The 12,448-nt window shown below is 41.7% G+C and overlaps 1 protein-coding gene across 2 annotated transcripts in view; it reads left to right on the top strand.

Moving 5' to 3' along the window:
* The window catches only part of lrfn1 (leucine rich repeat and fibronectin type III domain containing 1), a 152,243-nt gene that overhangs the window by 95,202 nt on the left and 44,593 nt on the right, over positions 1-12,448 (top strand). For both annotated transcript variants that reach the window (XM_085380491.1, XM_085380490.1), the window contains one exon: positions 6,167-6,272. The gene's annotated coding sequence lies outside the window, so the exon portion shown is untranslated. The remainder of the gene's footprint in view (positions 1-6,166; positions 6,273-12,448) is intronic.

Here is a 12,448-nt window from a genome sequence, read left to right as displayed (position 1 = left end):
AACAGACTCTGCTCAATACAATAAAGAAGGCTAGGAGATATCCATAAAAGCTAAAATGTTCATTGACCCACTCCCTTGGTGGTCTGGGTGGCCTGGACCTCTTCTGTGTCGGGGGGGTTCTACTGGGTACCAGCGGTTCTTGAGTGGCCGGCCTCTAGCGGGGTCAGCTGCACATCGCCCCTGGTCATCTAAGGCCTTCCTCCCTTGTACTCCTGCTGGGTTGGGTGTACAGACATCACTGCGATGCGTGGCCTTCGGTCTTCAGTACTCTTGGGGGCTGTGGACGGCCTGGTTTTCCTGAATCCATCTCTGTCTGCCTCTGGCTCCTGGGGGGCATTATTACGACTTCCCATCCTCATTTTCAAGTACATTTCGTGACAAAGACGCACACACTCAACACTCCTCTCTTTCTCTCACTCACACTTGCATACAAACACACACCACAAGAAGATTGTTGATTTATGAACCCGTGCATTTTCTGATATTTGTGTTCCAGGTGTTGTATGTTCGTTTTTCTTACAGGTGCGGCACTTGGCGATACATTATGCACGTCTATTTGTACTCTACCTTTTTATTATGTCTTTCCCTTGAATCCTTGAATTAAAAGATTAAACTTAAAGGGAAACAGTTAATAGATATCTGATAATAGATAATACACATTAATCTGATTTGACTATAGAAAATATTTAATTATTTAATGTTAAGTTCAGTGTTAATTGTCACTATTTGTTATATCTTTGAAAATGAATTATGTTCCAGTTTTCAGCTGTATTCATGGCCAAATGAGCAATTAGAAGGTGTGATCTTAGACACAAAATGTGAGCAGTTTCCTGACAGACATTACTCAAGCAATTAATTAATGACAAAAATTATCATTACGCACTGCCAAGTGGCAATTTCCAGGTTTGAAAAATTAGACCAGGTGGAATAAACTTGATTTGTTTCTAGTAGGCAGTTGAGGCTGTGCGCCCATGTTAAAATGTTCAGTTATACAGCATTAAATAGGATGTTTATACATTGATAAAAACAAAAAATGAAAAAACAGTTTGGTGTTTGGCTTTTTTATACTGTTTCCACCTTCATCACAACTGTTCTTTTTTCACAACTAATCCGTCTGGATGCTCGAGTTAGGGGCGTGGTCCCTTGGATTGGCAGGTGTTTGGACACAGGCAGCTATAGCTGATTGGCGTCTGCTAGTCCTCATTTCACCCCATAGTCACTGAACTTGACTTCTCTTTTGTTTTTCTGCAGTTGGTATATTTTAGAACATCTTGTTATTGTTTTACATGAACGTTCATAAAAAGAAATAGGAATGAGAAAATTGAACTGAAAAGATAATAAAATAAAATAACATTGCACAATTGCTTTCACATATTCGTGGTGGAAAAAAATATGTTGCGCATGCAGACACACACCTTTTAGTGCTTTTTTGTGACTTGCCAAGTATTTGGGAGCATTTTAAGAGAATTGTTTGACAAATGTTATGGCTTGCTCTGTGGTATAACCATTCTAGAAGTTAATTCACCAGTTTTGGCGAATGAAATACTGATTTATTGGTCTGTTTTTAACACCAGTTGCATGGTAAGTGTGTTTCTGTTTGGCACCCTTACAATTTCTAGATGCATCTTGCTAGCATTTTCTGATAAAGTAGCAGTCCAAACTCTCCTCCAAATACAGTCAGTTCTAGCTACAAAGATTGGACATTAAAGTGCCAAAACACTAATGCTGACATTCAAAGTGCAAGTCCAATGGGTACATGTCACATGTATCCTTTATACATAGTCACAACCCCAGCTGCATTTTATTATCTAAGCCTTTATATTTGAGGTTAGATAGTAATATAAATTGACTCATACAGTTTGTTCTGACCTGTAATCTATGGGGGTCCGTTGCTTAGGCACTGGAGCAGGTTGTCTGCTAATTGCAGGGTTGTGTCCTTGAGAAAGATATTGAACTCCATGTTGCCCCTGATGGCAGGTAAGCACCTTGCATGGCAGTGCTGTAATCTTGTAAAGCATTTTATATAACAAAGTTAAGGTTAAAGGTGCTATATGTGTATATATGCAGAGCTGTAAATGATGGCATTTATATATTATACATATAAATATAGAACTTTTACCAGTGCACATGATGGGATAAAGTCTTTCGTCCCATCATTGAAAAGTTTGTCCATTTTTAGCTATTGCATTACAGATGACCTCACTATGTGATCCATGAGCCTTGTCTGATGGAGTCTAACCATAACACAACCAGCCTTAATTATCACTGAGAAAGCATTTTTTGTGATCACCACCTGCACTTTTAGCCGCTGACCTTCCTTGGTAACCTTGCCCTCCAACATTATTCATGTTCAGGGGTATTGATTGGCTGTGAAATGCACACACACACCTTCATCTTTTCTTGACCTCCTATGGCAAAGGTTTGTAGAAGCTAATGAAAAGCTAATTATTCAATCAAACTGCTCCTTAAAGCAATTTTCCTGGCAACTATTTTGTCTTATTTCAAGTAAAGAGCTCCGCTCAGTTTGAGTCAGGCAAGTGGGACGGTAAAATTCATTAAAGTCTGATGGTGTTTTAGATTAGTGGATATGACTCAGATAAAAACAGGTGTTGATCCTTAATAATCACCTTGCTTTTGTGGTTTCTTCCCTAGATGACTCTGGGTATTTTGCACCTAGTGAATAAACAGAATATATCTGATGTATTTAAACACATTAAGTCTACACATAGTGACACATGTTCAATATGTTCAGTTTCAGGGCATTGTTGTTCATGCACACCCATTAGTTAGATGTAATTAGGCTTTGACTGCAGCAAAAAAGCTGTTGAAAATCCATGAATACATATAGCTCTGTGATTGATACCTTGCCATATAGTGTACACGATCCTGTGCGTAAATCACGTCATTAATCAAAATGCTGACATGAGGAGGAGTAAATCACTATAAAGTCAGGGGAAAATGAAAATGGCCTAATGGGATTGAGTTTCATGGATCTGCTGAGGATAAGTTTGACCTCACAGTTATGACAGCAGTCGGGCTACACTACACCTCCAAACAGTATCGTTGTTTCCTGCACGAGTGGTTTTGTCAGCCCACTGCTGAGTCATGATGACATTGAGAGTGTCCTTTAATAAGCATGTTAAAGCTACAGCTGCTGTACTGCTTGTCTTTTTCTTGGGCGCTGTGATTCCTGCAGTTAGTGAAAGGAGGTGAAAAATTAAATTCGAACCAACATCTTTACTCCAGTCAGGCAATTTAGAAATAATTAAAGCTCGTACTAAATACACACACACACACACACACACACACAAAAAAAAAAACCTTGCAAGGCTATGGTGGAATTAATTCCCCATACTGCTGTGGTCTATTAATTGCTGTGGGTCCTTGCTTACCTGCCAGCAAGCTCTGAAATTGTCATCACTTCGGTTTACTTTATATCCACGGAATGGAGCACAAGGAAAGGTGAATAGCTTCAGTATGAATGCATTCACTCAAATGTATAATTGATTGAAGCTATAAGGCTTGTTTTTGTCTCCCTGGATGGTCAGCAGGATCTGAGGGAAGGAGATGCCTGCAGCTTTCTGCAGAGATTTCTTTTTGTTGCTTTTGCAGAGCAGATGTCTGGGAAAGGAGGGAAGAAAAGCATTATCCCTAAGCCAGTAGAGAGATAATTCTGGCATTGTCTTGTAAATATATAATGAAAAGAGTATGAAATGACAGTTCTGTTATATTTCAATCTTAAAACACTTTAAAAATATGGGTTTTGATCTGCTTTTCCTCAATGCTGTAAGTAGAGTTTTCCAGGGAAATCTCCAAGCAAAATTGTTATTTAGTTGAAATCTTGGTCCAAATAATGCATGCTTATAGTCTGATAAAATATTACTGCCCTGCCTTTGAGATTTTCTTAGCAAGCTTATTGATATTTACTAATGCTTCCACATCAGTACATATTAGGCCTGCTCTTTTTAAACAATTTTTTTGCAGTTAAATGTTGGGGGGTTTTTTTGTTTTGTTTTTTTTCTTTTTTTTTTTTTTTTTTTTTTAAATGACATCAGAAACAGCAGTATGCGACATTACGTGATGGCAGAGCTTCAGTTCATCCTTTGTCATTTTTTTTTTTTTTTTTTTTTTTTTTTTTAATAAATAGGACAGGGGGAATGAATGAGAGAAAGAGGGGGAGAGAAAGAAAGAAAACCAAAGGGGAGAAGAGACGGTGAGAAGGGGGGGGAAGAGAGAGAGAGAAAAAAAAAAAGAACTCCTGGGTCACCTGTATGGAGAAAAAAAAAAAAAAAAAAAAAAAAAAACAAACAGAGGAGACAGCAAACAACAAAGAGCAACATAATAATAGAGAAAACAAAGCACCATCACAATAAACTAGCTAGCCATAGATATCAATATTTACTAAATAATAAACGATATTGTGCAGCACGCAAGATAGACATGTTGGTTTTTCAATCATTCTTGTATCTGTATGTCCTTTTTTGGGGGGGGTTAGTTTGTTTTTGATGCCACTCACATTGGGTCATCGCTGTGTGAGTGAGTGAGCGGCACAGTATAACTACAAAGAGGTAAAAAGGGAAGTCTAAGTCACCCCTGTTGCCATTTTGAGTATTGTAAGTAGTAAAGCTGGCAATACAGGAGGACAACGGTCTCCCTAACAACTGTCTTTGTCTTGCACGGATAGGAAGGAATCATAGTGATGGATAATGACTTGACTGAGAATGCCCATTGGACCAAATAAAGGCCTGGGGCCAAAAAGAAGTGGAACAGAGAGGTAAAGTGTTGCAGCTGTGAAAGGAAAATGGATCAGTGGAGTGGAGTGTTTGATACAGTGAAGAAGAGCCATGTTGGAGACAATGTGAGGCTGTGGTGTTCCAACACTAGACTTCTCATTTTGAGCCAGGTGATGGTATACTTGAAAGTGAGGATAAAATTGAAAAGTCATTGATGAAATACATTTTTTAAAGCAAATTTACGAGTCCCATTGGTTTCTCGCTGTCACTGCAGTGATATTACTCTCTGACACACTGGCTGTGAAGAGGGGGAGGAGTGGCCCGTGTTACCGCCCTGCACAGAATATGCTTGGAATGACAGCCCATGAAATGTGTGACACCTACGCTCTTACTTTATTTATTTTCTTCATTTCTTGAACTCTGACATGACAGTACACATCCAGCCTTATTTGAACTGGAGCTGGAAGAGGATTGAAATGACGTATCAAAAAGCAAAAGCTTGCGTCATAAATACTTCATTGGCTGGATGAATAGCTGAAGGTGACAAGTCTAAAGTCCTCCCCTGAATACAAATTGATGTACAGTAAAGCTGGAAGAAAAACCTGAGTGGAGAGTTCTGTATTTTCATGCATGAAGGCTCGCTGCAGACAAATGCGAGTGATACGGTAATCTCTCTTGGATTGCGTGCCGCTGTACTGCAAGCAGAGCTGTGACATGTCACGTAGCTTGTTTTAAATTTTTGGGACAAGTGAGAAACTGAAGGCCTGTGACCTTGGTATTCATCTCTCTCCAGTGTGGGAAAAAAAGTGAATGTTTGGGTAAAAATAGCCTCTTAAGTGAGTTACAAACCCCCATGCGTCTTCATCAGATATTGCAGAGTGCAGCAATAACCTTGCGTTTAAGCATCCAGTAATTTTTTTGGAGGCATTTATCACCTTATTTTTTTTTCATCCTGAACCCAGTCTGTGTTTAGTACAGATAAATTCCAAGTTGTGTCAAAATAGGATAAATTTTTCATTATGCTCCCCTTTACACTTTGTTCTCCTTGAGCTACAATGATGCAGTGAAATATTAATGACAGGACACACATTCATAGTCATGGTATCTCCAACTCTGTTTTTCTGGTGCCTTTTTCTGCTGCTTATGTTTCTTTCCTGTTGTTTCATAATCAGATCAGCGTTCATATCGCACCCAAAGCTGCCAAGTGGAAAAAGGAGCAAGCTCAGTCAATGAGATTATGAATGTATGACTGCCTCTCTAGTGTGTTGAGAAACGTTGCCTCCTTCACTGGAATATTGTCTAGAAGTACATGATAAACATCCCAAAATGTGTTAAAACAACCACTTCTCTGGCAGGCTTTTTACTAAAGCTTTCTACAGCTGCATTATGTCCTAATTCTAACAAAATGCTAAAGCATGTTCCTTATTCCCCAGCGGTGTTTTCCTGTGGGAGTCGCCTGCCTCGGCCCTGAGTCTTTGACTGTTAGCTGATCAGGATGCTGATGTGGAACCTGTAATGGAGACCAGGGCTTGATATCTGGTGAGTTTGCCATGTTTTTCAAGTCACTGCATATTGACTCTAAGCAGCTCCCTGCTTAGTGGGAGCAGCTTTAACTATGCTGAAAATGTTGTTAGCAGTAATACATCAGCAGATTTAAATGGAGTGCTATGTCAGAAGATTCAGTGGCACTACAGGGCCAGAGGATAACTGAGTAAAATATTAATATTTATTCTCCTCTTGTCTCCTACTGTTTGGCAGCATTTGATTTACACAGTTAGGCAACAACCATATGCATCGAGTCTGTTGACTCTGAATCTTCTTTTCTGGCTTTATCTTATTTGTCTATTTCCAGTGTACTTGGGCAACGACACAAAATTGTCTTCTCCCAGAAAATCGTCAGACTGGTCATTTTTTAAATAACATGACTCCTGTTTACGTAGATGATAGGGCTGCACAATTAATCGTTAGAAAATCGCGATCTCGATTCATACTTATGTGCGATCTCATTTCGAAATGACAACGATTAAAAAAAAAAAAAAGAAAAGAAAAAAAAAGCTGACGATTGTACCGCATTTTGATCCGGGACATAAGCTGCATGAAAACAAGCGCTCACTCTTCCTGCTCAACAAATGACAAGGGCGGAGCCTTATACCACGTGATACAGAAGTCAGCTGGCAGGGAAAAACAACGGAGAGCACGTGAGAGATGACGAAGCTGTAAAGGCCAAGAAAGTGACAGGAGAAAATCCGTCCCGGTCAACCACCCAAACATCAATAATGGGAACCTTATACAGCGCTTCCCTATACACGTCGAACTTCCGCAGGCACAAAGAAATTACGGAGGCTATTACTTATCACCTGACCAAAGATATGACTCCCATCAACACTGTGCAAAACGAGGGATTTAGGAAAATGATCAACACCCTAGACAAACGCTACACAGTGCCGTCCCGCAACTATTTTAAAAATGTTGCACTACCTGTATCAGTATCAGTGACTAAGGGCAGCCCTGGCGAAGATTATTATTGGCAGTGCAAACCAAGCTCTCAATGTGGTTGTATAGGGACAGGAAACAACTAAAACCAATTAAAGCTAAACACACACTAAAGGCAGTTCTAGCACACAATTTCCCTCATGCTATTCTCAGGGCATGCTGGCTTATGACAGGAGCAACAAACAGTTGTGCCCTTCCTGTCTGTGGTTCATGAGCAAAGGTAACACCATTTTCAAGCATTAAACACTTGCATCAGCGGGTGGAGCTCCCCTCACTCCCAGGAGGGTCATTTCTGCTTGGATTAAGGGGTTCACAATCTAGCAGAATCAGCTCTCCTTTTTCATGTGTGGCATCACCAGGGCACGGCCCTGATCTGTTCTACCAATGTTCTAATAACTTCCACTTTGGCGAGTTATCATCCAGATGATGAATGCAGCAATGGAGTCATTCTTCTTTAAATTGACTGACAGAGCACCACTATTCCTCTTGATATTATATGATACTTTAATTCAGGGCTCATGGCAAAAATGTATTGAAAAAAGTCACAGAAGTCACAAAAGTCACATAACCTGAAATGGTAGCATAAAACTACTATGAAAAAAGTATACCTTTGGGGTCTGCACAGTAGGATGAGTGTTAAAGTTACTAATTGGTGAGTAACCTTTTCACACAGTAGGAGGTTTATGGACAGTCTGTAGAGCTTGCATTGATCTACATTTGACATTAATGGATATAATGTACATGTTAACGCAGAGTCGGAATGCTAAACTGCCACATGTAACTGATAAGCACAGTGGGTGTTTTAACTGTTCACAAGTCTGGACTTGGAATACTAAGAAGTGCAAAGTTTTAAGAGTTAAGAAGTCATTCAGTCTTTCCATGCTAATGGCAGTTAGAAAACTGCAAATAAAAGCTTGAATAGAAACTTGGTAATTGACAGGTTTTAAGAGGTTAATGGCCAAAGTACCATTTTTAGCTATGATAGAAACATTCTATATGTCTAGCCAGAAAGGAAACATGATAGTATAAATTTAGTTTAGAAAGAAAATAAAATGGGGTGGGGCTGTGCCGATTATCAGTATTCTCTCGAGACTTAAAAGCAAACCCCACCAACCTGGCAGTTTCTGTGGTCTTTATATAACTCTGCCCAATATTTCAAATAATGTGACCCATGTGTAGTACAAAAGAAGGCTCTGTCTGGAGTCGTAGTGTAATTGACTGCAGCTCTAACTAACTCTTCAAAATGCTGCAGCAGGACATGAACACAGTTTCGTGTTACGGCTGTACATTATATAGCATGAAACTATTAATTAAAACCCAACACACAAGAGGATAGAGTTAATGGTGTGTGCTCCATGTTCAGAGGGCAGTCATTTGAGAATAATTGTGTGCATCTGAAGTGCAGAAGGTACCAGTATCCCCTTAGCAACTGTTTGGTAGACTCAAGTAGGTGTTCATCCTGAAAATGTCATAGCACTACATCAAGGCATATGATATCTGATCCGGCTTGCTGCCGGTAAGTGAACTCTGCTGAGGGCCTAGTTTTAGGTGAAAGTCTGGTTTATGATCCTGGCTGAATTTATTAAGGTGAGGAGTGGGAGGTGGAATGATATTGCATGCCTTTGACCCTCTGTGGTCAGAACTCCTGTGGTTTCAGTGGTCAGGGGGTATCGCACAGTGCTGAGAACAAAGAAATATAATGGCTCCCACTTGTCCTCTGTGGGTTCAAAGGGAATGGCATGGCAATGCCAATTAGCCAGCTTGTGTTACAGAATTGAACATAAGTGCTGTTCCCTTCAGTGCCCCCACCCCCCCATCCTGCGTTGTACTCCTAACAAGCAGCATCTACAGCAGACACCCTGCATAACTCTGCATATTTTGTGCACCGCCAGACATCCTGTTCTGTTTTGTGTCCCAAAAAAAGCAAATAATTCCCATAGTTTAATTAATCCTTTTTGAGAGATTTGAATTCACTCCTTTCCTGTCAAATAAAAGCAATTTGTGTTGTAAAAGTACAGTATTTGGCCCGTATGTTTTCTTTTGACATCTTCTCCCAGCTGCTCTTTTGAGTGCAGTTTAATCCCGGTTGTCAAGTTTGAGGCCATTAAGAGGCGGAACAACAGGATTCCCCACCAGCTCATCTCTGCTTGCAGAAAATTATGGCACTACAAACTGAGTGTTCTGAAAGTAGTGTTACGACCCGTCTAGGGCCAGGCCATAACATGAGCGAGGCACTCGCTTCCCCCCCCCGAGACCCAAGCAGTCACACGCAACAAATCCGTTAGATGTGAAGTGATTTATTTACAAGGTGAATAAAGAGAACCAAAACGGGAGTGTCAACACTTCAGGGTGAGCCAAGGCCAAAACAATAAACAAAACAAACCTACACAAATCCCGCACCCCTGACCTCACCAAAATAAAGTCAAAATAAAGACAGAGTCTGTCCTCCTTAACCAACTCAAAAACAGGAGAAAACGGGTGATCAAAATAAACGGCAGCTCACCCCTACCCACTCCACTTCCACAATTTTCGCACGTATACTGCAGCCAGCGGCTACCACAGGACTACTGCTGGGTGATGAGGAGAAATGCGAGGACCTCTCCCGCTGTAGCACTCCAGCCTCCTTTTATTGGGCGGGTCCTCCAGCTGGATCCAATCACACCGGGGCAGTAAGTCCACGCACCAATCGGAACAGGGCCCTGGCACAGCTAAATTAACATAGACAATAACACAGCACCTGCACAAACAAACACACGGACATACAAGTTCGTAACACCCCCTTCCATAAGAATTAAACAATCCTTCTAGTGTTTAATCCTAGACTACAAAATTGCTCTCGACAGGGCGTCCGCGATGACATTTTCCGTCCCTTTCTTATGCCTAATCTGCAGGTTGAAGTCTTGCAAGAGAAGGGACCAACGCATAAGTCTCTGATTTGAGTTCTGCATCTGGGAGAGAAAAACCAATGGGTTATGGTCAGTGAACACTTGAACAGGGATAGAGCTGGATCCGATATACACCTCGAAATGCTGTAGGGCTAACAACAAGGCAAGGGCTTCCTTTTCAATGGTACTGTAATTCATCTGATGTTTGTTGAATTTTTTTGAGAAGTAACAAATTGGGCGATCCACGCCGCAATGGTCTTCCTGCATAAGGACAGCTCCTGCACCAACCGCACTAGCGTCAACCTCGAGCTTGAAAGGGGACATAAACTTCGGGGCCGTAAGAACAGGGGAACTGCACAGTAATGCTTTCGCAGACTCGAAAGCAGTCTGACAAACAGGCGTCCACACAAAAGGCTTCTTCGGACTGATCAAATCGGTGAGAGGAACGACGACAGTGGCAAAGTTCTTACAAAACCCTCTATAATAACCACACATTCCTAGAAATCGGCGCAGCGCCCTTCTCGTTTGTGGGACTGGAAACTCAACGATCGCCTGTATTTTCGCGGTCACCGGCAGTATCTGTCCCTGACCCACCTGTTTTCCCAGATATGTGACGGTGGCTCTGCCAAATTCACATTTGGCTAGGTTCAACGTAAGCGAGGCCTCCTGAAAACGGCTGAAAACAAGAGAGAGTGTTTGTAAGTGGTCAGACCAGGTGGATGAGTAAATGACAACATCGTCCAGGTAGGCATCGCAGTTATTCACGCCCGCCAGTACTTTGGCCATAAGGCGCTGGAAAGTAGCGGGTGCATTACGCAACCCAAACGGCATAACCGTATACTGGAGAAAATGGTCCGGTGTAACAAAAGCAGATATTTCAGAGGCTCGGGGAGTTAAAGGTACTTGCCAGTAACCTTTTAACAAATCAAGTTTGGTTACAAACGATGCCGATCCCACTCTATCAATACAATCCTCCATTCTAGGAAGAGGAAATGAATCAGGTTTGGTAACAGCGTTAACTTTCCTGTAATCATTACAAAACCGAGGAGTGTTGTCGGATTTTGGTACTAGCACACACGGCGAACTCCATGCGCTGGCGCTCGGAAAGGCTAAACCGTGTTCTAAGAGATAGTCAACTTCCTTCTGCATTATCGCCCTTTTCACTGGGTTCACTCGGTAAGCATGTTGCTTAATCGGTTTATGTCCTTCCACATCAATATCGTGGCACAGGACCGCAGTTTGACGAGGGTGATCAGAAAAAAGTGATAAGTTCTTTTCTATCAGATCAGTGATGTCAGCTCGAGCGGGTTCAGACAGGTGGACTAAATATGTGTCTAAATCATTTAAGATCTCCGAATTTTTCAACCGGCCGCTACCCAGCGCTTCACTTTTCTGGAGTAGCCCGTCATCAGAGGGTTCATAGGGAGAAACAGTACTAGCGGCGCACACTGGAGACGGCGCACCCGAAGGACTCCTCGAGTGAAACGATTTTAACAGATTAATATGACAAACCCTAGACTTTCTCCGGCGGTCTGGGGTCTGGATCACATAGTTGTTGTCACTGAGTTTTTGTTCCACCACATATGGGCCAGCGAACTGAGCTGATAAGCTGGACCCTACCACAGGCAACAACACCAACACTTTCTCTCCCAGCTGAAAACTTCTGCAAACAGCTTTTTTATCATAGCGAGTTTTCATTTTAGCTTGCGTATGTGACAGATTCTCTCGAGCTAACTGACATGCAAGGTGAAGCTTTTCCCGAAGTCCGCTAACATAATCCAGAACATTATGCTGAGTTTCAGAAGTTTCTGACAACCACCTCTCCTTCAGAAGGCGGAGGGGACCGCGGACCACGTGTCCAAACACCAGATCCATCGGACTGAATCCCAAGGATTCCTGAGTGGTTTCTCTGACTGCAAACAACAATAACGGCAGACCCTCATCCCATTCTCTATCCGACCCCGCGCAGAACTTGCGCAGCATAGCTTTGAGGGTTTGATGGAATCTTTCCAGAGCACCTTGACTTTCCGGGTGGTATGGACTGGATTTTACATGTTTTATGTGCAACTCCTCCACAACCTGTGCAAACATTTTTGAGGTGAAATTCGTTCCTTGGTCTGTTTGAACAACCTTTGGAAGCCCGAAAGTAGAGAAAAATTTAAGTAGTGCTTTTAGCACCGGTTTTGCTTTCAGCGTGCGTAGTGGAATTGCCTCTGGGTACCTTGTTGCTGAACACATTATTGTAAGTATGTATTGGTGTCCGGATTTGGTTTTTGGCAGGGGACCCACACAATCCAATATTACTTTTTCAAACGGCTCACCTATTACTGGAATAGG

The sequence above is a fragment of the Rhamphochromis longiceps genome, linkage group LG14, assembly GCF_057381845.1.
Source record: "Rhamphochromis longiceps isolate RC_006_pf linkage group LG14, R_longiceps_female_GT1.1, whole genome shotgun sequence".
Classification (NCBI taxonomy): Eukaryota; Metazoa; Chordata; class Actinopteri; order Cichliformes; family Cichlidae; genus Rhamphochromis; species Rhamphochromis longiceps.
Note: the sequence above shows the minus strand (reverse complement) of the source record. Positions and strands in the feature narration are given on the sequence as shown.